Source organism: Protopterus annectens, chromosome 7.part0 (genome assembly GCF_019279795.1).
Source record: "Protopterus annectens isolate FY-2018-M chromosome 7.part0, PAN1.0, whole genome shotgun sequence".
Taxonomy (NCBI): domain Eukaryota; kingdom Metazoa; phylum Chordata; order Ceratodontiformes; family Protopteridae; genus Protopterus; species Protopterus annectens.
The window spans coordinates 1,236,139,539-1,236,165,298 of record NC_056739.1 but is presented as its reverse complement, the minus strand read 5'-3'; positions in this window follow the sequence as shown (position 1 = coordinate 1,236,165,298).

The following is a 25,760-nucleotide window of genomic DNA, read 5'->3' as shown; positions in this document are numbered from 1 at the left end:
GTGGTTGTTATAACTTGGGGACTGATTTCTCAGATCTAGCTCTGTTGAAACTGTCTTGTGTGTGTGTGTCTGAAGCTCTGCACTAGTTGTTAAACTGCTCTGAAATTCCTTTAAGTGTTAATTAGCTTGGGGTTTTCTGATAACTTTAAAACCTGTGTTGGTTACATCTCTGGTAATCATTTTAAGTAGAGTTGCTGCTACTGAGATTTGTCTGCATACATCAACTGGACATAAGCTGATTTAAGTATATTTCCTTCATTTTATTGTGGTTGTTATAACTTGGGGACTGATTTCTCAGATCTAGCTCTGTTGAAACTGTCTTGTGTGTGTGTGTCTGAAGCTCTGCACTAGTTGTTAAACTGCTCTGAAATTCCTTTAAGTGTTAATTAGCTTGGGGGGTTTCTGATAACTTTAAAACCTGTGTTGGTTACATCTCTGGTAATCATTTTAAGTAGAGTTGCTACTGAGATTTGTCTGCATACATCAACTGGACATAAGCTGATTTAAGTATATTTCCTTCATTTTATTGTGGTTGTTATAACTTGGGGACGGATTTCCCAGATCTAGCTCTGTTGAAACTGTCTTGTGTGTGTGCCTGAACTGCTCTCACTCAGGTTGTTAAACTGCTCTGAAATTCTTTTAAGTGTTAATTAGCTTGGGGGTTTTCTGATAACTTTAAAACCTGTGTTGGTTACATCTCTGGTAATCATTTTAAGTAGCGTTGCTGCTACTGAGATTTGTCTGCATACATCAACTGGACATAAGCTGATTTAAGTATATTTCCTTCATTTTATTGTGGTTGTTATAACTTGGGGACTGATTTCTCAGATCTAGCTCTGTTGAAACTGTCTTGTGTGTGTGTCTGAAGCTCTGCACTAGTTGTTAAACTGCTCTGAAATTCCTTTAAGTGTTAATTAGCTTGCGGTTTTCTGATAACTTTAAAACCTGTGTTGGTTACATCTCTGGTAATCATTTTAAGTAGAGTTGCTGCTACTGAGATTTGTCTGCATACATCAACTGGACATACAAGCTGATTTAAGTATTTCCTTCGACATGTTGATTTAAGTATATTTCATTTTATTGTGGTTGTTATAACTTGGGGACGTATTTCTCAGATCTAGCTCTGTTGAAACTGTCTTGTGTGTGTGTCTCTGAGCTCTGCACTAGTTGTTAAAGCTCTGCAGCCCACAGCAAACTGTTCTGCTCTGGAAATTCCTTTAAGTGTTAATTAGCTTGGGGGTTTTCTGATAACCTTTTAAAACCTGTGTTGGTTACATCTCTGGTAATCATTTTAAGTAGAGTTGCTGCTACTGAGATTTGTCTGCATACATCAACTGGACATAAGCTGATTTAAGTATATTTCCTTCATTTTATTGTGGTTGTTATAACTTGGGACTGATTTTCAGATCTAGCTCTGTTGAAACTGTCTTCCCACCCTCCCTGTTCTTGGATGTAGTTTAAATTTGGTGGCTTTTACCGGTACCGGGCAGTCCGCCCCACTGTAGATTTGATCTAGGACACACCCCCAGTCCCTTTCTCTTTACCCATTCTCTAATAAACCCTTTCTGCACTTGCTTTTAGTCCTTTTAATTTAATTACATGTTTTTCATACTGTGTGTGGACTAATATTGCTACATACTCAAGTGTGCCAGCTTGCACTGCATGTGAATTGTTTTATAGCATTTACTGTCTGTTTTTTTCCTGTAAAAAAAAAAAAAAAAAAAAAAAAAAAAAAATCTCTTGTTTTCCTGCCTTACTGAACTAGAGTAGTCCAGTTTCAGAGTTGCTGATCCCTGGGCTTTGTTTTAGTTCCTGTTACTGATCCATTGCCTTATTAGGAAGGAGGAGTTGCTTTGCTACCAGTGGGGGAGTGGAAGCACTGAGCGGCCTTTTGTCTGATTTGGTGAAGTTTGAGCCAGTAACTAGGCCTCCATTGGACGTTTTGCGCCAATTCCTAGCACCCTTCAGCCCCTGCTATAAAACACGCTAAACGGCGTGGCGTGATTTAGCTGAGTTCACTGTTGCACACAAGCGCAGCGGCGGTTAAACAAGGTTAAACTATTTGGGCCATCTAAATTCCACTCTTCCAATTTTCCCTTAAAACTACCTTCCTCGAGGTGTACTGCTGATCTAACCAGCATATCCTATAACTGAAAAGTTCATATCTACTTGATTCCCAAGTAGACTATTCTCTATCTGTAAAGCCTAGCACTTACTCCTACAGTACTTGCACCTTGATAAAGCACTCTTATTATAGATAGTACCCCACCAGCCTAAAACCCACTTCCCGGAGTCCTTTGAAAGTCTCTTTATCTACTACTTCTAGTATGTCGAGGGATCAGTTGCTAGTGTCCTCTCCAGCTCAACTGGTGAACCTGGGAATATTGAGGCAATGTTACAACTGCCTCATGTACACAGACAATCCTCTCCTTCTCCCACAAAACACAAATACATGCGAGAGATGCAACTATACGGCCAAACTGGAGGCTGAGCTCTCAACATAGGACTGGCAAGACCAGACAGGAGGAGAAGGTAACCACACACAATACATACCCAGTCACACATGGTACCATCACAACTTCAAATCATACACATACTCACACAAAGACATACTCGGAGGCTCTGATCAAAATTTACCAAAACAGCAGAGGCCACCAAAGCAGACACCCAAACAACTACCACCTCACGACCCAACACATGCAACACATAGACCACACAGTCAGAGTGTCAAACAGTCACAGCCCTTAAGGCCAAACAAAATGCCAGACACTTGTCATTGGTGATTCCATAGTCAGACACACTGGCGTCCGCTCACCAGACTGAGTAAAGAGAAGGTCACAGTAAGCTGCCTGTCAGGCGCTAGAATCCGCCACATAACGCAGCACTCAGGTCTCTCAACAGCAGGTACAAAATGCGACTCAGTCATTGTCCACGCTGGTGTCAGCGACCTGAGATGTACCTCCTTGACTACATGAAAAGGGACATCGAGGAGCTCTCTGATTATGTAGCCCAGGCAGGTATGACCCTGACCTTGAGCAGTATCCTACCTTCACCTAGAATGATGCCACAATACAGTGATAAGATGATCAGCTTTAATAATTGGCTTAAATTTGGTGTCATTCAAAGGGATCAATGTCTGTCTGCCTGGGATGACATGCTGGACAAGCTGCCATGAGGGACGGCTTGCACCTGTCACCCTGGGCTTCCGGATATTGGCAAAGGCTCTTGCCACCCCCATAGTGCCTTTTAGGCAAGGCTCAAATTCTAAACCTACCACCCTAGAACACCAAAAGGAAAAAACTAAGGTAATGCTGCTCAATGCCAGAAGTCTCAATCTCAAGATGCACGCACTGAGGCCCTTCTCAATATGGAGAACATCGATGTCTGTGCTGTGACAGAAACCTGGTTCAAGGCTCCTGAGAGCACCCCAGCACTAACAGGTTTCACCTCATATCATGCGTTCCGCCCCAAAACGGACAACACCAAGAAAGGAGGGGGTGTCCATATTCATAAAGGACACCCACACCTCCTCAAGGTTGGTGGCAACGCATGATGCATCGGAGACCATCCAGGTGCAATTTAACCATAGGCAAGACTGCTCTGCAATTTGTAGCATGTTACAGGACACCCTCTCAAACTCAGGAACCTCACATGGCCTTCCTGAAAACATTGGAGGGATAAATGTATCTCCAAACACCATCATACTAGGTGACTTTAACTACCCTAATATAGACTGGGAACACTACTCAAGCCCGAACACTCTAACCCAAAGATTCCTGGAGTTCATAAACTCAAATGCCATGGAACAACTAGTCACCATCCCACAAGAGGAGAAAACATACTTGATCTCATCATCACGAACATGGGATCAAAATGTTCAACACCGAAGTATACCCCTCACTGGTGAGATCAGATCATAAACTAATCTCGCTGGAGGTCCTCATCCCGCCCCACCTGAAACAAAAAGACCACAGTGAAAAACTTCTCAAAAGCCGATTTCACACTTCTAAAACTAGTGTGGTCTCCTTTAAGGCCCCTGAGCCAGTGGTAAACATTACTCAAACCGCTGAATCACTTACAAATGCCTTCTACCAGCACCTACAGGACTGCATGGATCAGGCAATCCCAAACAAAACTAAGACTCTCTGTACCAAAGGCAAGCGTCCAGTCTGGTGGACCCCAGCCATAAACAAGCTCTACAACAAAAGGAGGAAGCTACTACAAGATAGAGCAAAATCCTTGAAAGGTAAGACACCTTTGATCATTATAAGTAAAAACTAAGAGCTCTCATAAAATCATCCAAGGCAAATTTTGAGAGAAAAATCGCCAAGGACTCTAAAGAGAATCATAAGGCCTTCTTTAGCTATGTTAGAAACCTAGGAGGAAACTCCCAGATATGCTCAGAATTAGTTCAAAATGATGTGAAAATTACTGAACCTACACACACTGCCAACATACTGGCTGACAGGTTCAGTGCAAACTTCTCCCCTCCCCCAAAGGTGAGATATCTATTCCAGAGGTTTGTAGGCTGCTAAACATCTTCAACGCCCAGGTGAGAACTGCCCTCACTAAGGCAAAAAACACAGCATCCATGGGACTGGATGGTGTCCCCGGCTGTGTGCTTCATGAACTCAATGAGGAATTAAACCCACAGTTAGGACAGCTGTTTAATCTTAGCCTCACCTCAGGATACGTGCCCAAGGAGTGGCGACGGCCACTGTGGTCCCACTTCATAAGGGCGGTGCCTCCACAGACCCTGGAAATTACCGCCCCATTAGCTTGACAAGCCTTATCTGCAAAGCCATGGAGAGGATCATAATGGAACTCATAAATAAAGACATAGGGAACTTGCAGACTTTGGATCCAACTCAGTTTGGCTTTGTCAAAGGCAGATCCTGCCTCTTAAACTTGGTTGACTTTTGAGACAGTCACCAAGGCCATTGATGAGGGAAAGGCAGTCCATACAGCCTACCTCGACCTGGCAAAGGCCTTGACACAATACCCCACTCAGGTATCATCGAAAAACTCATCAGCTTGAATGTAAACCCATACATCACAAGATGGGTTGCAAACTGGCTAAGTGACAGAACCCACAGGGTCAGAGTTGCTGGAGCCATGTCAGACTCAAAGCCTGTCACAAGTGGTGTCCCACAGGGCTCAGTCCTGGGTCCACTCTTGTTCGGCATCTACTTTTCTGAAGTACAAGCAAACACAGGAGGGTTATGGCTGACAAAGTTTGCAGATGACTGCAAACTGGGCCATAGTCGAAACACATCTGACACAGATATCCTCCAGAAGGCCCTCACAGAAATGGATAACTGGTGCCAGAGCCATGGCCTGAAGTTAAACGCCAAAAATGCATAGTCATACCCTTTGGGAAAAACAAGGCTACCCCTAGCTACCATATAGGTGGCAATCCACTGAGCACAGAAAAAGTCATCAGAGATCTGGGGACCCAGGATGACAGTAGCCTTCGTTTGACACTCATGTTGCTAAAGTAGTTAGGAAAACCTTCTATATCACCCACCTGATCATGAAGGGATTCACATCTAGATCAAGGGAGGTCATCGTCCCCTGTACTCATCGCTTATTAGACCTATGATTGAGTACCATGCCCCGCTCGCAATGTATCTGACCAGACACCTGCTGCAGCTTGAAAGGCCCCAAAAGTTCCTCACCAAAAGGATAAAGGGTCTCAAAAATATGTCTTATGCTGCCCGACTGAAAGAACTCCAGCTCTATTCAGTCTCATACCGCTTGCTCAGAGGTGACCTGTGCCTGACATATAAGGCCATGTCAAACCCAGATTTGATGAATATGCTTCACCTCAAAAATCTAGATCCCTCAGAACCACAAGGGCGGGAGACTTAAACCTTGACACGGTTATAAATAGAACGTGCTGGAGGGACAGATTCATCACCCAGAGACTCCCTATGCTGTGGAACAAAATCCCGGTACATGTGAGGCAGAGCACCTCTCTGGTCTTGTTCAAGAGGAATCTTGACCAATGGATGGGAGATTGCAGATATACCCCAGGGATTACTTCAGCGTCACTGCTTGACAGAGGCACAGCAAAATGATAGGCATAGTTTTTATTCAAACTAAAGGGGTGGCGAAAGCCACATAACTATGGGCTAGGCTTATAAATGCCCTTGGGCAGATAGCCTAGTATGAACCTATGAACCTATGAAATGGCAGGCATGAAGCAACTACTGATATAACCTAAGTAAGTAAAAAGAGTTCTAAACTTGCTCCTTTGCTTTTCTCCAGCATAGAAGGAAAGAGTCTCTCATCTCTGTAATGGGTGGCCATTTTGGAAAAAAGATTACCAAGCAATATGGTTCAGAGCTTCTTCAACTACAGCACCATGTAAAACAAATGTGAAGATACTGTACTGTAGGAGAAATGAAAGACAAAATGTGACAGCACATGTAACAACTGTACAAGAAAACAGTAGGAATGAAGAATAGGGATAGCTGAGATCTGTTGTAGAAGGAATGAATGGTTTTGGGAAACAAGTACACAAATCAGAAACAATGAAAAATCTGCTGTCCTCCTCAAATAAGGCAACATGAAAGGTTATGGAAAAGTTAATTAGCATTCAGGAAATATAATGGAATTAGGAAACGAAGCACTTGGAGTCACAAATACCACGAACTTCAACTTTATTAAACAGAAACTAGTACAAAAAAATATAATGGAATACCAAGCCGAAAGACACAAGACACAAGACCAAACATGGCAACAGACAATGATGCTGGTAATTAAAGTAGAAAAATACAAAAAAAAATCCATTAGGAAAACAGAGACCCAGGCTGAGAAAGGGAAAGCATTTTATAGATAGATAATGGTGCAAAGGAAAAAAAGTGTGATGGCACTTTAAAAAAATAAATGGGGGAGTAAGTAGAGAAAATCAGCAAAAAAGCAGGACTACTAAATTAATACTCTGTTTCAGTATCTTTAGAGGATGGCAAGGGAGATTTAGGATATACTGGCACTGGAAAAGATAGAAAACATCCATCTTTTCATCTAGGAAATGGTCTTTAAGAAACTTGAAAAATATAACAGCAGACAAACCAAAACGTAGGACTTAAATAACATATTTAGAGAAATCATTTGAATCAGAATACATCTATTATTTGCATCATATCATGGAAGCAACATAAGCTTTCTGAAATCTGAAAAAGGACATACAAGATTTCCCTTCAGAATAACAGGTAAGTCACGGGTTGGACATTAGTGGCATTACAATATGATGTCAGTTATAGGTAAAATCATAAAAGTACTGCTGAATGACAGGATTTTAATACATCTTATGGCTAATGTGCTACTAGATCTAAAACATGTATGACAGGAACGTCATACCAGACAAATGCAATGCATATTTTTGATAGCATAAGCATGGTATAGCAATGACCTGCTTACATTTCTGCAGAGTATTTGATGTAGTACAGCACAAACAGTTCACTAAGGAAATTAGACCACCTTAAACTGGGAAAAAAGGGAAAACTCAGGTATAACAGGATGAGAATAAAGAAGGGCACAATGACTCAGTCAATGGCACCCATTCAGATAAGAGGAAACACCGGGATCAGCAGTGGGGCTGGTCTCCTCCAGGGTGTATAACAGTGATGTTGCAGAACATCTGGAAGGAAAATATTGCATCTTTGCTAATTCTGCAAGGAAATGTCAAACAGACAGCTACACAAAAAGCTGCTGAGGAGAGAATAGGACTGAAGGAATGGTTTAAAACACTGTAAACTCAAATTCAGTAAAATAGTGTAAAGTAATGCATTAGATAAACAATAGCTTGTGAAAGGAACAGACAAATGGAAGAGAAACAGCAGCACCAATAAACACATAAAGGGTGATACTGGGACTCGTTAGATGCAGCCGCCAAACAAACTGGACTTTTGATATGTATAGTAAGAATTATGACAAACAGAAAACAAAAATCTTGTTATACCTCCATAATAACCAGTAACAAGACTTTATCTGTGTGATTTTATGCATTTTGGAGACCTACTTTTTGCAAATTTATAGACTGAATGTAAAAAGAACAAAGGGAGACACAAATGGTGAATGGTCTCCACTAGAAGGCAGGTAGGGTGTAAGTGTTCAGTAGGTTCATTGTGAAAAAAACAAGGAAGATATGAGAACTCATTAGCACTCTTCAAGAAAAATCTTGATGATTGGATGGGTAATAGGAAATTCACACCGGGGATCACTTCTGTGGTTCTGCTTGACAGGGGTACAGGAAAATAATTTTCTTGGGTACATTTTTGGCTAGGCTTGTATAGGCCCTAGAGCCAATATCCTAGTACCTACCTATGAACCTTTGAACAAATGGGCACATTCTGAAACACAAAATTATAAGTTAATTGGAGACATGAGAACATATTTTTCACAGAAGGGTGACAAATAACTCTAAGAGACTTCTTGAAGAGGTAGTGAGAACAAAGACAGTGACAGACTCGAAGAATACATATAATTCACATTTATCATTTGCGGATCAAGCCATTCATTTGGCATGCTCAGGTCCATGCATAATCTCATGTATGATACATCTTTTAGTCCTGCAGAGTACTTTACCATCCTCTTAAAATGCAAACTGTGTCATACTTCTGCTGAATTTACAAAGAGCACAGTTGTGATCCTTGAAATAATCAGACTAGAATTATGAAAAATTCTATGCTAAATGCTAAATCTGAGATTACTGTGCCTCGGACAAGATAAAGCAGTCTCAGAGACAGCATACATAAGTAGCAGTGATGTGAGTGGTACAGACCCTTGTTGGTGTGACTGCATGCAAACACACTTCAATGACATCACAGTAAATGTCCATATTCATTGTAATGCTGTGCAATTTATGCTTCATGTTTTTTGTTTATAAGACTTACAGTTATGGGTCTCATACTTTTAGATGTACTGTGACTGCTTTTATGCATGCTGACAACTAGTGTATTCAGATTCTTGTGGTACAGTGGATTTGGTGGCGAAAGGGACAGAAAAACGTGTCATATAGTTTAACCTTCTAAATTTTTCTATTTTTGCTACATACATGAGTGCTGCTAAATGGAATCTGATGAGTTATTAATTTTTATGCATTATAAACATTATGAAAACATATTTTGCTATATTTAAAAATTAATATGTCAGTACAACAAGGCTTCCCAACTTTGCAGCAGCATTATTTATGTAGATCAGATGAGGATGAATCGATTATATTATCTGTCTTAGCCCTAATTCTTAAAAGAACAGATCATAACTTTCAAAACATCAAGTAACAGTATGGGGACACTGAACCACAGAATGACAAGTGTAATAAAAGTGTGATTAAAATCACTCATCACAAAGGTTGTTTCAGGAAAATAAATGCCAACACAGCTTGGAATGAAGCCTCCATATTTCAGGTGTTGTTGTACTGTCATTCTTAAAGCCTGTACCAAGCTTCCTGAATCTGATTTTTATGTGCTATTACATCAAGTGGCACAGATAAACTATTAAACTGTAAAAATATTTTTCACAGATGGAATGAACTGACACCCATGCAAACTATGTCTAAAGAAGCCGCTGTGACTAAGGATGCTGATCAGCAATTTGTACACAGCTAAAAGCAGAACATCAATCAGTCAATCAATAAGTAAATTACATTCACAAGTTAGACAATGGATTTTTAAGGCCATTTGAAATGTTACTGTGATTTCTATGCTACAGAAGAATTTCAAGATGTTTTAATAATTTTTCCAGGTGGAATAGGAGGTAATATATCTGACTCATAGATATTAACTGGATAATGAGTTATTTGTATGTGCTATAATGAGAGTTCATTGTTAAAATCAGCATAGAGAAGTGCTGTATATAGAAATAAAAATAGGTATTCTCTCTGAGTCTACCTTTGTCAATCCATATGATAAACTATGATCTGTAGTCTTCTAAAAGAGCAGGAGCTTTTATAGGCTTAGCTTTATTTGATTATATGTGTATCTCATTAACTCTATTCACTTCATTTCAGTGTCAGAGGTCAGTTTAAACTTAAACTAGGTTACATCCTTTGCCCTCAACTGACTGCATTCCCTGGCACTCAATTGAAAAGAGAATTAGATCTGTCGCATCACCCTTCAGCAAAAAATCCATACTGTTTCTGAGGTTGTATTCCACAGAATTTAATACGCTTTACCAAGCTGACCCATACTGGTCTGAATTATTAATACTGTAATAAGACACTGCTTGTGTGCCACTGCAGACAAGTAAAATGAGAGTTTTTAACAGAAACCTTACAGTAAGTCTAGCTAACAGCTGTTTGAGCTGACATTTATGTTACAAGCCAGTGAAGGACTGAATATATGTTTATTTAACTAAATTACAGTACCTCAGATCTGTTTTCATCAGCTTTCTAGCAGCATCCCCCCACCTTTTTGATACCTCACCCTTGGAATGAGATATTTCTTAAATGTTGTTTGAACTCTTTTTCATTCCCACTGTTAATCTATTCTAAGTAGATCCCATAGTAATCCATTGAGTGGAAACACCCTTTTGTCTGTGAAGAAATACCACAGTGAATCTTCTCAAGGTATCTTGATGCTTCAAATTTAAATGAATACCTTCTGGTAATTTCACACTTTTCCTCAAGAATCTGGGTACCTACCAGTACCCCAGCCATTGAATTGATCCTGAAAGTGGCATGCTAGCCTACTAATCTACATGCAGAAAACTAAATCTGCCCACCCCTTGCTGTCAACCATGGCCTTGGACATCTACCTGGCTACTGAATAAAAGCACCACTGGGGTTTTCTTCACTCCCTTTGCCTGTCTAACCTACAAACAGAAAACTAAGTCTGCCTAACCCCTCATGTGAACCATGGTCTTGGATATCTATGTGGCTACCAAATAAAAGCACAACTGGGGTTTTCTTCACTCCCTTTGCTTGTGTACATTTTAAATAATTAATTACTTGCCGATCTTTTAAACATCAATAGTAATAGCTGTAGCAAAGCTGTCTAGCAGTGGGCATGCTTTCCAGGTTGCCCTCACTGGTCCCCCTCCTCCAAACCACCCTCATGTACTTTATTTAGAAGTATCTCTGCTAATACCTGACTGCATGCATCTAGGAAGTGAGCCAGCTAACATACTTTGTACCAAGCACTCTTCAGGCTCTGCTGCACTCTCTTGCCATTATCTCTAAACACAACTAATAGATGTTTCTTCTCACTTACGTAGATTAGCCCCACTCTGTTCATAGGTTCATAGGTAGGTACTAGGCTATTGGCCCCAGGGCCTATATAAGCCTAGCCAAATGATACCCTGGATTTCACCACCCAAGAAAATTACTTTCCTGTGCCCCTGTTGAGCAGAGCCACAGAGGTGATCCCTGGGGTATATTTCCTATCTCCCATCATCATCTCATGTTCACCCTTGCTTTGCTTCCTCTATCCTACCCCCATTCCCACCCACCCCCAGATACACTGAACTTATGCCATTTTCTCTCTAAACACACCTCCTTTCCCCTCTCTACTTCCTCCCATACCTCCTATCAACACTCATTTTCTCTTTACTTAAAACTCCTCACTAAAAGAGATCTTTTCTCCTCTTTCACACACTTTACCTTTCTCCTCTATACCTTCCACTTGATAGTAGCATTTATTCTATCACATACTGGTTTTCCTAACTTTGCAAACTATGTCTCTCCCAAGATATACCTTACCACATGCTAATTATTATATGCACCACTCCCATTCTCCTTCTTCTCCAACTCTACCTCTTACCATTGTAGACTTTCAATCATAGACCCAGTGCCTACTCTAACCTACCCCCAAACTAATTGCTCTTCCACTTGTACTTTCTTTATAGCCCCATCTGTCTTCAATCATTATAACACTACCCTACTCTACTCAAAGTAAATATATTCCCACTGTACACACTCCCTTTTAAGATAAAAACAAAATATCACTTTCTTTACAACTTTACTCCGCTTAAATTTCCTGTGATAGACCTGCTACTCTCAGGTAACATAAATTCCAAACCAGGACCTGTCTGCAACTCCTCTCTCTCTTCCCACACTTCACTTCTTCTTATCTCCACCCTCAATAGCTCCACACAGACTCACTCCTTTACATTTACCACCCCCAGTAGCTCTACACAGACTCACTCATCCGCATCTACCAAAAACCTAGCTATATTATCTATGAACATTCAAAGTATCAAGGATAAAATCTCCTTACTTCATTTCTGGATCTCCCTACACACACCTGACATCCTCACCCTCTCTGAAACTTGACTAACACCACACATACCTGACACTGAAATCTTTCCCCTTGGTTATAATATCATCTGCAAAGATAGACTTAAGAAAAAAAGGGGGAGGTGTAGCTAATCTGTATTCTAATCATTCCTCCCTCCACCGTCTTTCAATCTCTCCTCCTAACCTCCACCCATCAGAAGTTCTCATTGTCAACTGTAAACTTAAGAACCACAAGAAGTTAGCAATTGCTACAATATACATTCCCTTAGGTAACAACATCTCTACTCTTGAACTCTTTCTCTTCTGGACCTCACAGACTATTTCTTATGAAACTATTATCTTGGGTGACATTAACATAGACTGAAAAACACTAGACACTGATTCCCCTAACACCAGCATTAACCTCTATGGCTTCTCCCAACTAATCTCTACCACTACACATCTAAATAAACACAACAATTATGCCTCTACACATGACTAGATCCTCATCTCCAATCCTAACCTCTATCGTATCTCTACCACACTGCCAGATATCCTAAGTGACCACCTTCCCACCTTCATATAAAGACAATCTCCCCAACTGCACAAATTACAGCAATACAAAGACTGTTGGAAACTCACTAATTTCAACCCTGACACCTCCTCCTCAATAAACTGGTCCTGCCTCCATGACCTCCCCTTGGAAGAAGATGTTCTAAAATTTAACAGCATCTTCCTAAACACTCTAGATTGCCTGGTTCACATCAGGAAAATAAAAATCTAATGCCATTTCACTCCCTGGTTATTACAAGCCACGCAAACCCTTATCAATAAGAGAGAGTGAGTCTGGAAAAAATGGAAAAAAATATGTTTCTGATCTTCAAAGCTATATAGAGCTCTGTAATCAAACTAAAAAAAGGTCAACCTTGACAGAAACATTTTTACCAAGAACCACTAAATTGCCACCACTCCAACTCAAACAAATGTTGGCATTCTTTTAATAAGCTCCTCCATCCTGGCAGCCCCTCTTCACCAGACCCTTGTCCTAACAGCTCTCCCATAGATACTGCCACCTTTCTTAACTCCTTCTGCAGCCACAATCTAACCAAAAATGACATTACCTACCCCACTAACCTTCCATCTACCCACGCAACCTCCTTCTCTCTTAAGCCTGCCCCTACAGCTTATATGAGATCACTTCTCGGCAAACTTAAAACATGCTCACTGTCTGCTGAAAACATACCTCCTCTATTCCTTAATCTTGCTGCCAGTTCTATCACTTATTCCATCTCCATATTAATCAATAGATCATTCCAAGAAAACATTGTCCCTGAAATCTGGAAGAAATTCTATGTCATACCCTTACATAAAGGTGGTATTTTGACAAACTCCTGTCATTTCAGACCAATTTCCATTATTTCACTCCTATCAAAGATTTTTGAAAAGTGTATTCATAAACAGCCCCTTGATCGTCATCTACTAGAAAATCTCCTAAGCCTTACCCAACATGGCTTTCACCCTAACCACAGCACATCTACTGCACTGATAAACTAAACTAACATCTACTGCACTGATATCCTTCACAAATTCTACTAGAAAATCTCCTAACCCTTACCCAACATGGCTTTCACCCTAACCACAGCACATCTACTGCACTGATAAACTAAACTAACATCTACTGCACTGATATCCTTCACAAATTCTACTGGTAAATCTCCTAACCCTTACCCAACATGGCTTTCACCCTAACCACAGCACATCTACTGCACTGATAAACTAAACTAACATCTACTGCACTGATATCCTTCACAAATTCTACTGGTAAATCTCCTAAGCCTTACCCAACATGGCTTTCACCCTAACCACAGCACATCTACTGCACTGATAAACTAAACTAACATCTACTGCACTGATATCCTTCACAAATTCTACTAGAAAATCTCCTAACCCTTACCCAACATGGCTTTCACCCTAACCACAGCACATCTACTGCACTGATAAACTAAACTAACATCTACTGCACTGATATCCTTCACAAATTCTACTGGTAAATCTGGGGACAACAATAAGTTAGTCTGCTGTCTATTTCTGGACCTGTCTAAGGCCTTTGAGACTGTTTCCCACAAATTAATTCTATCTAACTACCCTTAATCTTTCCAATGCTGCACTTTCTTCATTCTCTAGCTCCCTCGCCAAAAGATATCAGTCTGTTAAATGGCAATTTATCTCTTCTCCCTTCCTACAAGTACAAACAGGGGTTCCCCAAGACTCCATCCTTGGACCACCCCTATTTAATATCTTTACTAACAACCTCTACTCATCCTGTCCACAGTCTTCTTTAATACAATGTGCTGATGACTCTGTAATCATCACCTGCTCTGAAAATATCACTCACCTTCCCACCCTTACCCAAGCATCTCTCCACTCAGTTGAAACATGGCTAACATCCAACAAACGCCTGCTAAAACCTTAAGAAAACCAAACTCCTCCTACTCCTCCCAAAATCTCTCCACCATCACAAAACTACCTTTACTGTCTCCACCTTTAACACAACCGTATCTCTCATCCTGTCCTTCTCTCGCTACCCTCATTCAACTTTATACTCAGGACTGTTCACTCCTATGCTCTTAACAACACCTACTGGAAGTTTTTGTGCCCAATAAAAATGTTGGCAAACTCCTCTACAACCACTCTGTGCCAAATGCTTGGAATAAACTGCCACTAGATGCAAGATCTATCCCTAACACTAACTCTTTTAAAATAACCGTAAACAACAGCCTCCTGAAATCATGGTCATGCTTCTGAAATCACCCAACTTAAACTACCCTCCCTTCTTTTAATGCTACTGTTGCTACCTCCAAACTTCTCCCTCCTTTTCCGTTAACTGCTTTTAAACTCCTACTAATAAGCAGTATTACATACAGCTTTCAGCACTGTATTTTTGGATATTGTACCCTAAGTTTGTTTTTTTGTAATCTGTTGTATATATTCTGTGTTATCACTTATTTGTTCACCTTGTATTACATACTTGTGATTTTTTTACCCTGTTTAACTTGGTCATTGTACTTAATGTATGTAACTCTTTTACTCTGTTAATTTTAACATACTTCATGCATGTATGCAACTTTTTTACTTTTAAAACTGGAGCTTTTCTCCTCGGGTTTCTGCTAAAAAAGGGCTGCTGCCCAGTTGGACTAACCCGGTTAACAAATGTCAAATAAGCAAATAAAGTAATAATAACATAACACAACCTAAGAACAACAAACCTACACATATAAAAAGGATGCCATATCACACATTCAAAACAACTGCTTCACATCAAATTACACAGCAGTACTACATAACTGTATAGTTTCATGATGAAAAGTTTATGAAAATGATTAAACAATTGTTAAATAGCAATTATTTTTTTGTAGGAGACTCCTCTGAAGCTTGAGGGCTGCATCTCCAACACCCCTAGCCACTGCATTCTGATTGTAAATTCATGAACTGTCAGCATCTCTGGACAGAGATTTTAACCCTTTTCCTAGCTAAGTATATTACCAGCAACATTTTTATTGTCTAGCATGACAAAGTAGCAGCATATGTTTCGACTAAGAGCATTTGTTACTGAAGCTGGAAGTATAAACAACGAATAGGTATGATATGGATATGTCCTATTTAGATTATATGGATGTGTCCTATATACAGGAAGACAAAAGTATGTGGAATAGATAAACATTAACTGCACTGATGACGATCTAGTGAGGCGGGCCCGATAAGACAGAGTATTCAGGTTTAAGGTATATATTAGGAAGGTACTATTTACAGTAGTGTGCTGAGGATAGTGAGGCGGGCCCGATAAGACAGAGTATTCAGGTTTAAGGTATATATTAGAAAGGTACTATTTACAGTAGTGTGCTGAGGATAGTGAGGCAGGCCCGATAAGACCGAGTGTTCAGGTTTAAGGTATATATTAGAAAGGTACTATTTACAGTAGTGTGCTGAGGATAGTGAGGCGGGCCCGATAAGATAGAGTATTCAGGTTTAAGGTATATATTAGAAAGGTACTATTTACAGTAGTGTGCTGAGGATAGTGAGGCGGGCCCGATAAGACAGAGTATTCAGGTTTAAGGTATATATTAGGAAGGTACTATTTACAGTAGTGTGCTGAGGATAGTGAGGTGGGCCCGATAAGACAGAGTATTCAGGTTTAAGGTATATATTAGAAAGGTACTATTTACAGTAGTGTGCTGAGGATAGTGAGGCAGGCCCGATAAGACCGAGTGTTCAGGTTTAAGGTATATATTAGAAAGGTACTATTTACAGTAGTGTGCTGAGGAAAAGGAAATACTGATGGAGAAGGTTCATGAACAACACTTTAATTGTGTGATATTACCGGCAGTTTCATGGGTACAGGAAGAAAAGAAATAGCAGCTCAGTCTTGTAAATGCCTGCAAGTCAATAACATATGGGAATAGCAGTATATTAAAGGATATTCGGATTAGTTGTGAAACCATGTTTTTGCCAAAGATGGAGTTTAAAGACAAAACTCTATGGAAGGTTTGAGGATTAGAAGGTATGCTGAAACAGTCTTACCTTGGAGGTCAACAGTACAAGGCAGCTCATTCAAAAAGTGAGAGAATGAGTTCCACTTCAGATTGATCATACTACTGAAGGTTACAGCCTCATCCTTGTTGTTGATTCATGAAAAGCTGGAAACCATAAGAGTGGATTCTCTTACAGCAGTATAACAAGGTAGACTCCTACAAATTCTATTGTAAATGTGTTTATATAGAAGACTGCAAGCAAAAAATAGCTGAAGATAATATCTATTCTGCAAAGATGGTCAGTGTACTCTAGAAAGGGTGTCAAAATGGTAGGTATGACATTGGGTGCTGCCAGGGAAAACCAGCTGCATGATTGGATACTGTAGTCAGAGATGTAAAACTGTCTGGAGCAAGGTTGGTGAAAATGACGCCATTAAATCAGAGGCAAAGAATTAACATGATTTGAGCAACTGTGGATTTTGCTTAAAAAAATCAGATAGCTTTGTAATTTGTACAGCGTACTAAGTTGTTCAATAAGTGTGTTAGTTGCCAAATGAATGTGACTTAAGCACAACCTATAGATAGGTAACTTGGTGGACCACTTCAGGTGGGGGTCACCTTTGACAATGGAAAGACTGAGGACTTGTACCCTGCCTTGGAAAGTAAGCTTCTACTAAGATGGAGAATCTTAATTTTAAAACTATTTTTAATGATAAGACCACACTGAGGAAGCTAAAGCTACAGAGATTTAAAAACTTTCTGCAAACAAACCTGCAAGGTAAGGACTGAATACAAATGAAAGAAGCCATCTGAATTTAAATTCTTATATTGTTCAATGGATAGCTAACTGGTTGTCTGAAAGAACCCACCTGGTTAGAGTAGCATGTGCCACTTCTGAAAGCAAAAAACTTACTTGTGGTGTACCACAGGGCTCATTTTTGGGCATTCTCCTATTTGGCATATATATTTCTCAGACCTTCAAGCCAGCATATGTGGCTATGGTTAAATAAGTTTGCAGATGACTGCAAATTGGGTGCTGCTATTCAATCTTCAACTGACTCACAGTTGCTCCAACACGGCTTAACTCAAAAAAACAGTTGGTGCAAGGACAATGGTCTCAAATTAAATGTAAAACAAAATGTAGCGTAGTTCATTTTGGTAAAAAAACAGTTTTACTTACTATATATGATATGCACCCCTCCAATCAGACACTGTTGTAAGGGATCTGGGTACTCCTGTTGATATTTCTTTATCATTTGACCATCATGTCTCCAGAGTACTTTGGAAAGCCTTTATCTGGTCCATCTAATTTCCAAAGGCATCTCTACTACATCTAAAGAAGTCTTAATTCCCCTTTGCTCTTATCTTATCAGACCCATTATTGAATATAGTGTACCTTTTGGCATATACTTATCTAAACATATCACACAACTTGTGAGATCTCAGAGATTCATAACTAAAAAGATCAGTGGCCTCAAAAATCAGTTATAGATTCATAGGTACTTACTATGCTAATGATCCAAAGGGGCCTTTTTAGGCCTAGTCATACTTCCCAAAGGTGAAAATCAAACTCTATATCTTGTGTTTGTAAGGAAAACACCTTAACCATTAGATTGGGAGCCCTTTCTCTATACTCAGCCTCTTACAGACTCATCCATGGAGATCTATGTCTAACCTTTCATGTCATAAAGGATTCAACCCTATTTGATAATCGTTCCTTCACAGAGCAGCCTGAGCTGAATTGCTCTCAGTAACTCTGTACAACTATGTCAATGGTTGCATAGATGCTGCAGTACCTTCCAGAAATAGGCCCATGACTAGCCTCAGAAGCAAACTGCCCTGGTGGCACCCCAAATTAAACAGGATATACAACAAAAGGGAAAGACTTATGGCAAAAATCAGGAAGGATAATTTCCATAAAGAAAGAAACTCTCTCTTCAAAGTAAATAGGCAGCTAAGAGGGCTAATTAGCTTATTCAAGGCCAGCTTTGAGGTTAAGACAGCCCCCCAGTTGAAGGATAACCATAAGGTCTTCCAGAGCTATGTCAGAAACCTCAAAGACAGCACCAGTAATATGCTGAACTGGTGGTTAATGGTGCCACATTCACCAAGCCTGGTGATACAGCAAACCTGTTAGTGGACAAATTCAGTTCCAACTTTACCCTCTTCTCACCCCCAACCATCCCCTCAAAAATAACCCATCCAGCTAATACAAGGGAGCATGTACTGTCTATACTCACTAAAGCCAAGAACAAGGCCTCAAAGAAACCTGATAACATCCCATGATGCCTTCTGCATAGTCTAAAATATGAATTATCAGGACCCTGAAGTCATTATTTAACTATAGTCTTAAAACAGGCTTTGTGCTACATGAATGGAGGAATGTGATGGTCGCACCCTTTCATAAGGAAGGACCTTCAACAAATCTTGGAAACTACAGATTCTTTAGTCTGGCTAGTCTTATTTGCAAAGCTGTGGAAATAATTATCATGGAAATTATCATCAGGGATATATGACACCTCCAGTGGCGGCTGGTGACTTCAAATTAAATGGAGACAGCTGGGTGAGGCCAATTGGAAGGGGTGTGGCCAACTAGAAAGGGTTGGGGCTATGCTCAAAACCACAACAACTGGAATTTTAATTAAATATGCTGCCCTGGGTGCCAAATCATCATTATGAAAGTCCAATCAAGACAAAATGAAGTGTAGAAGAAAAAAATATTTCAATGCATTGGCTACATGACAACTTACTTAATATCTAGATGGAAACACAAAGGTTGTGATGCATGAAAAAATAAATTACTTTTTAAATACATTACTGGAATGCCAGTCAAAATCAAGTATATATAAAAAAAAAACAAGCAGCACTCAACTCAAACTACTTCTCCTTGCACTGCAGTTCTAATTATAATTTATATTCAGCTTTATAAAATTACCAAGTAACATGCTGAAAGTAACAATCTCTGTGTGATACCTCCACTTGTAAAATATTCCTTATCTAAAAAAGACCTGCTGCCTGACAATGACTATCTACTTGTTTCATGGGGAAGACATGATCAATGTAAAAAATGAACAGCAAACAAGAAACAAGCTCAAGATAAACTGCTTAAAGGATTACTGCACAAGTTATGGACCACACATAATAGATTGGCATTCTGTTTAGTTTACGGGTAAAGCCTGCAAAGATGACTGCAAGTCTCTAACAAATGTAATGAGCTTCTGAAAATATTGCAATCCTGTCCTTTATTACAAATACTGTCATATGCATTTCAATACCTAAGGCTTCTACGTTACTAGTTATGTAAATATTCTCTGCATGGCAACAACAAAAAGGCTTTCAATGTTGGTAATTCTTTCAGTATGCTTATTAAAGCTTACTTGCATCTTACAATCTCCGACAAGCTTACCTGATGGTCATTAAAGCATTGCTACTTAAACACAGAGCAACAGGGCACTGCGATAGCATGCATTTTCTGAATAATAAGAAGCATAAATCAACAGTATAAAAATAGGACAGAAAATCAGAACATTCTACAAAATCAAGGACAGATGAAAAGCCACGGTCGTACTTGTCGTCTACCTTGGATGGGGGAATACTCTGCACACTTACACTGCATAACTGCTCCTTGCCTTGCTTGGACACATGCAGAACCACTACAATGGGGAGTGGGGTGCAACAAGTATGTCACAATTTGAAATGTCTCTGGCTGACAGTGATGGCTCTGACACTCATACCTCACAACCTCAGAGCAAGAAATCTGGACAAAGCCATACATAGAAGTGGGACACAGGTCCAAAAATAAGAACAATTTTTTTAATATTGCTCTTAAACTTAGGAAGTAGTAGGGCTTGCATTAGTATGAATTTTTGAAGGTATGAAATCTGAAACTCAAATGTCTGCCATTATTTTCTAACTTCAGTCTTTAATAATTTGCCACTAATTTGCCAGAAAACCACAGTGTTATGAAAACCAGACCAAAAATGTGATGCAAAAATATAAAATTGCCACACAATACAGCTGGGAACCTGTCAAAGAAGGGACATCTTTTTAATATTAATACTGTTAACCTGAGCAGATGACAAAATAAGAGCATCTACATGCATTTCTGAAATAAAAGTAATCTATAACTCTGATCATTACAGCTATTTATAATTGTAAACCCTCCAGGTTTTCTTCCAAAATTGCCATTTTGCAGAGGGATTATTATGGGGAGAGCAACATTTTGAGCCAAAACTGGGGACAGTTGAGAGGTTTGAATATTCCTAATTCTATAAAACGATTTATTTGCACGTACCTCTCAACTTCTTAATGCAGGAAATCTGGACAAGGCCAAATATATTAGGGGAACATACAAACAGTACTAAAAATTGCTCTTGTATAAATTTAAGACAGTTAATAGAATAACAGGCCTTGCTTTAGCATGCCTTTTTCTGAAGGTTATGACGTCTGAAACTCAATGTCTGTCATTATTTAGTGACTTCATTCTTAAATGATTTCCTGAGGAAATCCACACAAATGTAGGGAGGACATGCAGACTCCATACAGAAGGCACCCTAGCCAAGAATTGAACCAGAGAACCTCTTGCTGTGAGGCGACAATGCTAACCACTGCACCATTGCGCCACCCAAATGTCAGACAACTGCTGCTACATCTGAACACATTATCCTAAACCTTAACTCACTGCTACTGGCTCATAAATCTCATCCTGCAGAGCACCTGCTACCAGACATCTACCCTAATTCCCTTATGCTACAATCTGATCTAGCCTACATTTTCCATCCTACCCAAAAACAGAGTTCCAATATAGTAGTCACCTTAAAAAGTGGACAGTTAACTCATACTAACATGCTTATATTTCATCTCCAAGGCTCTCCGTGTATCTCAACTTGGAACTGTCACAGATATGCAGTGGGTGGCATTTTTGAATTGAGCTGAGAAGTGACATGCACTCTCCCCCCTGCTCTTAAGCTATTGTTCACTAGCTGATCCTGGGGTCCAACTAAGTCCAGGAACCAAGCCTTGCCTTGCCAAAAATGCTTAAGAACTCCAACACATTGGATTGTGGAAATTGTGTATAGGGATTATGGAATCAAAAACTGACGGCAGGCCAGATTTAGTAAATGGAAACTGGAAAGTACCAAACAAAATAGTATAGCTGGGACTGCTGCAGTACCATTTCCATGATGCTGACAGGGGATGAGGAGAAGGTCAGTAATTCTGATCACTGTGGTGTCCACACCATGACCAACTCTTAAAACATGCCAAGTGTCAGAAAAAATGAATCTTAGCACAAAGTCCATGCCTAGCCAAATATTCATTTTCAGAAACAGGCAAAATCTAACTGCCTTCCTGTAGGACATATAACATGACCTCTTCTACTTCCACACTAAGGCCCACTTCAGCTTCACACATGATATCTCATCTTCAACTTTCATGTAACCCAAATTGTACAATTACTACTGTTTCTACGTTTGTATCTATGATTTTTGTACATATTTTATAGAATGTTCATTGTATATAGAGTCTAATGTTTTGTTTGTTCTCACATGGGTACATGACAATTTACTGAACAATAAATAACTAAAAGTCAAAGTATTGACTACAAAGTTCTGAAATGTCGAATTGTTGAAACTTTACAATGCTGAACTGAAAATACTTACTTGTACCATGCATGTACCACATATATAGACTGTGTCAGTCCCCATACAATCAACTATAATATTATTCCCTCTGTTAATGCAGTTCAGAAGTGAGTGCTAACAAGGGTAGTGTGTGTGTGGGGGGGGGGGGGGTGAGTCCAGCTCTCTACACATGTAGGGGAGGAGGCATTTTGATTACAATATTTTCACATTTCAGATTTATACATTCAGTATTACTGCTTTTCAGTAAGTTGTCATGGATCCTTCTTACATATGTTTTTCCAAGTTATTTCTTTCTTTTTTTTTTTGTATTTATTTTCCTGGACTGAGACTAAAATTGATGTATTGTGATCAGCAGTCTACCCCAGATAACAAATTTAAGTTCAAATAAATAAACAGCTGTTTTATGCATTATCTTTTCATCTACTTTTGTCTGTGGTCATTGCAATGGCCCTACTACCACTACTTATGTGCCTTTTTGTATTGGAACAGTTGTGGGTCCCTTCCAGATGGCAAAGATTTTGCTCTCAAAAATACAACTGCTAAGACGTTTGACTAATTTAAGTATAACTTAGCCTGAGAGATGTATGAAGTCAGGAAAAAGGCCAGCCATGGATGGAAAACTACTCTTTCCTTTAGTGAAGAGCTTCCTAATTTGTTTCTGACTGATGGATTGGTAGGGGCGAAGGTATGTAAAACAATGAAATCCAAGCTGTTGTCATTTTGCAATGATATTCCTGATGGTATACAAAAAGGTATTTGCCACAGTTTGCACATCAGAGAAAACCAGAATAGACAAGAGAGCTTCAAAAGGACCCTGATTCACAAGAGTTTTTATACATTTATAAAATGTCACATATTTGTTGTTGAGGAGATTTGTAGTGCTGCAGAATACATCTCCTCCTCTTTCCTTATGGCTTTAATACAGCTGATTTAAGAGTCATGCTCATATATTGCTGGACTGCATGTAGGGAGATATATTTTGGTTTACCTTTACATGTTTGAAAGTCAAATGGTCGTACATGCACATCCGCGAAACAGATATGCGAATCCCATAATACCAAATTCCCAGAATGTCATAAAATAATCGAATTTCGACATTTCTAAATGCACCAACGCTGAAACAAGTGCCACCATGGGTCAAAAAGGGGGCAATATTTCGTAATTTGGTGCTTCGGTTTTCGCAATTTTGGAATTTCGCAGTTTACAGTTCGCGGCAGCGGGTTCGAAGATCTGACATTTGAACATTTAAAATTAAAGCTATATTTTCTATGTCTGATCCCTTTATGACACTGAATGTTTGATATACAGTGTTCCAGACAGGTATTCTTTCCTTTTACTCTAACAGTTCTGGCAGGTGTGTTTTTGTTCATTAGAAATAACTGTGTAACTGAAATAATGCTGTGATTTGCCTACAGAAACAAGGTTGCTAAAAATGTCAGTCCATTTTCAACATTTTCTTATTAAAAACATGACCATAGGAACACTTGCAGACAAATGATCGTGGTGAGCATAGGATGACTAGCTACATATTCCTATAAGAAGATGCACTTAAAATTTCTTATTGAGCACTGCTATAAATGATAACCTTGGTGTACATTTTGAGTTTACCCATTCAGTCATCAGGATTCACCTTAAATGTAGTCAAAGTAGCACTTTGTTTGACCTATAGTAGCAAAATATATTCCATAAGTTGGGAATATCCTCAACTCAGACCCAGGGCAAAACTAGGAAAACCAATACCAATGGGGACAAAGGTATGTCTAGCACTTAGAATTTTAGCTAAAGGACCCTTTCATAGACTAACAGGGGACATGCTGGGGGCGTCACAGGCATCAGCACTCAGGATCCTCCATCGTTTTCTGAATGCTATACTCTGATATGTCAGTGACCACTTATATTTTCCCCTTACTCCTAAGGAGAGGGCCACAGATTTGCAAGAGTATTACCCTGTAGCACACTACCCTAAAGTACTGGGTGCCACAGATTGCACACATATAGAAATCAAGGCACCACCTGGGGAACAGGGAAGAGTCTATATAAATAGAAAGGGCTTCAACTCCAATAGCTGCCAAGTCATGTGTAATGCTAAGGGAATCATCTTGAATGTGTGTACTGTAACTCAGGCAGTTACCACAAGTCACATATCTGGCACACCTCCCAAATGTATCAGATGTTCACTAGGGGTGATATCTTACAGGGTCATTTACTGGGGGATGCAGGTTATGCACTGGAAACGTGGTTGATGATGTCCATCAGGAACGCACACACACCTGCTGAAGAATGCCATAATGAGCCACATGCTCAAACCAGAAATATCATAGAGTGTGTGTTTGGGCTACTGAAGTCGCAGTTCCATTGCCTAGATATATCTGGGGGAGCCCTGCAGTACAATCCATGTATATGTAGTGAAATCTTCACCATCTGTGCCATGCTTTACATCATCATCTTGAGAAAATAGCTTCAGCATGACCAAAAAGGGGAAGGGGCATACATCCCACCACCAATGGCAATGGCACCACAGCCACACACAGGTAAGGAGTCAGATGGGGAGCCAGCATCTGCTGTGGGTGTAGACAGATGTAGGCCTGCTCACTATATCACATTGGCTAAGAGGCAATGCATAGCAATGAATAGCACACACTCACCACCTAACACTTTCATCCTATGCACAAACATATAGTAACACTGATGCCAGGCAATGCTCACTACATTTGCCAATGCCTAGCATCAGAAAGACTCAGCCCTGAACTAAAATTTTAGCAACTGCTGGATTTACAAGATAAGTGTTGAACCTGGAGTATTAAAACAAAAGTGGGTAATAGTACAAATGAATGGCATATCCTTGCATGTTGTTACTTGATAATGTAAGTAAGTAAAAGTTAAATGATTTGTACAACAATGGCTTCAACCCATGCGTAATCAACCAGAATGTGGTGTTAACTGTTTCAATCTACAACCCCACCCAAATATATATATATATATATATATTGTTTTTTTTTTTTTTTTTTAAAAAGTGCATACAGATAAAAGTAACCAAAAACCCGAAGACCATATGGCTGAGACCATATGATTGACTTTTGAAATGTCGACCATGCGGAATGGGCATCTCCGTACAGTGCAAAATGGAAAGATTTCCATCTTCTGCACTATAGTGCGATCTTGGAGTTGGTATATTTAAGTTTTGGGGGTGTGGTGGTGGAGCCCTCCACAGGGGGTGCAGTGGGGCTTGCCCCCCTGCTAGTAATGTTAAGGTTAGTGATTGTGTTTTTTTTCTTTTTTTTTTTTACATGATCAACATTTCAAAAGTCAATCATACATCTCAGCCATATGGTCTTCAGCTTTTTGAAATGTCAATCATATAAAGTAGAT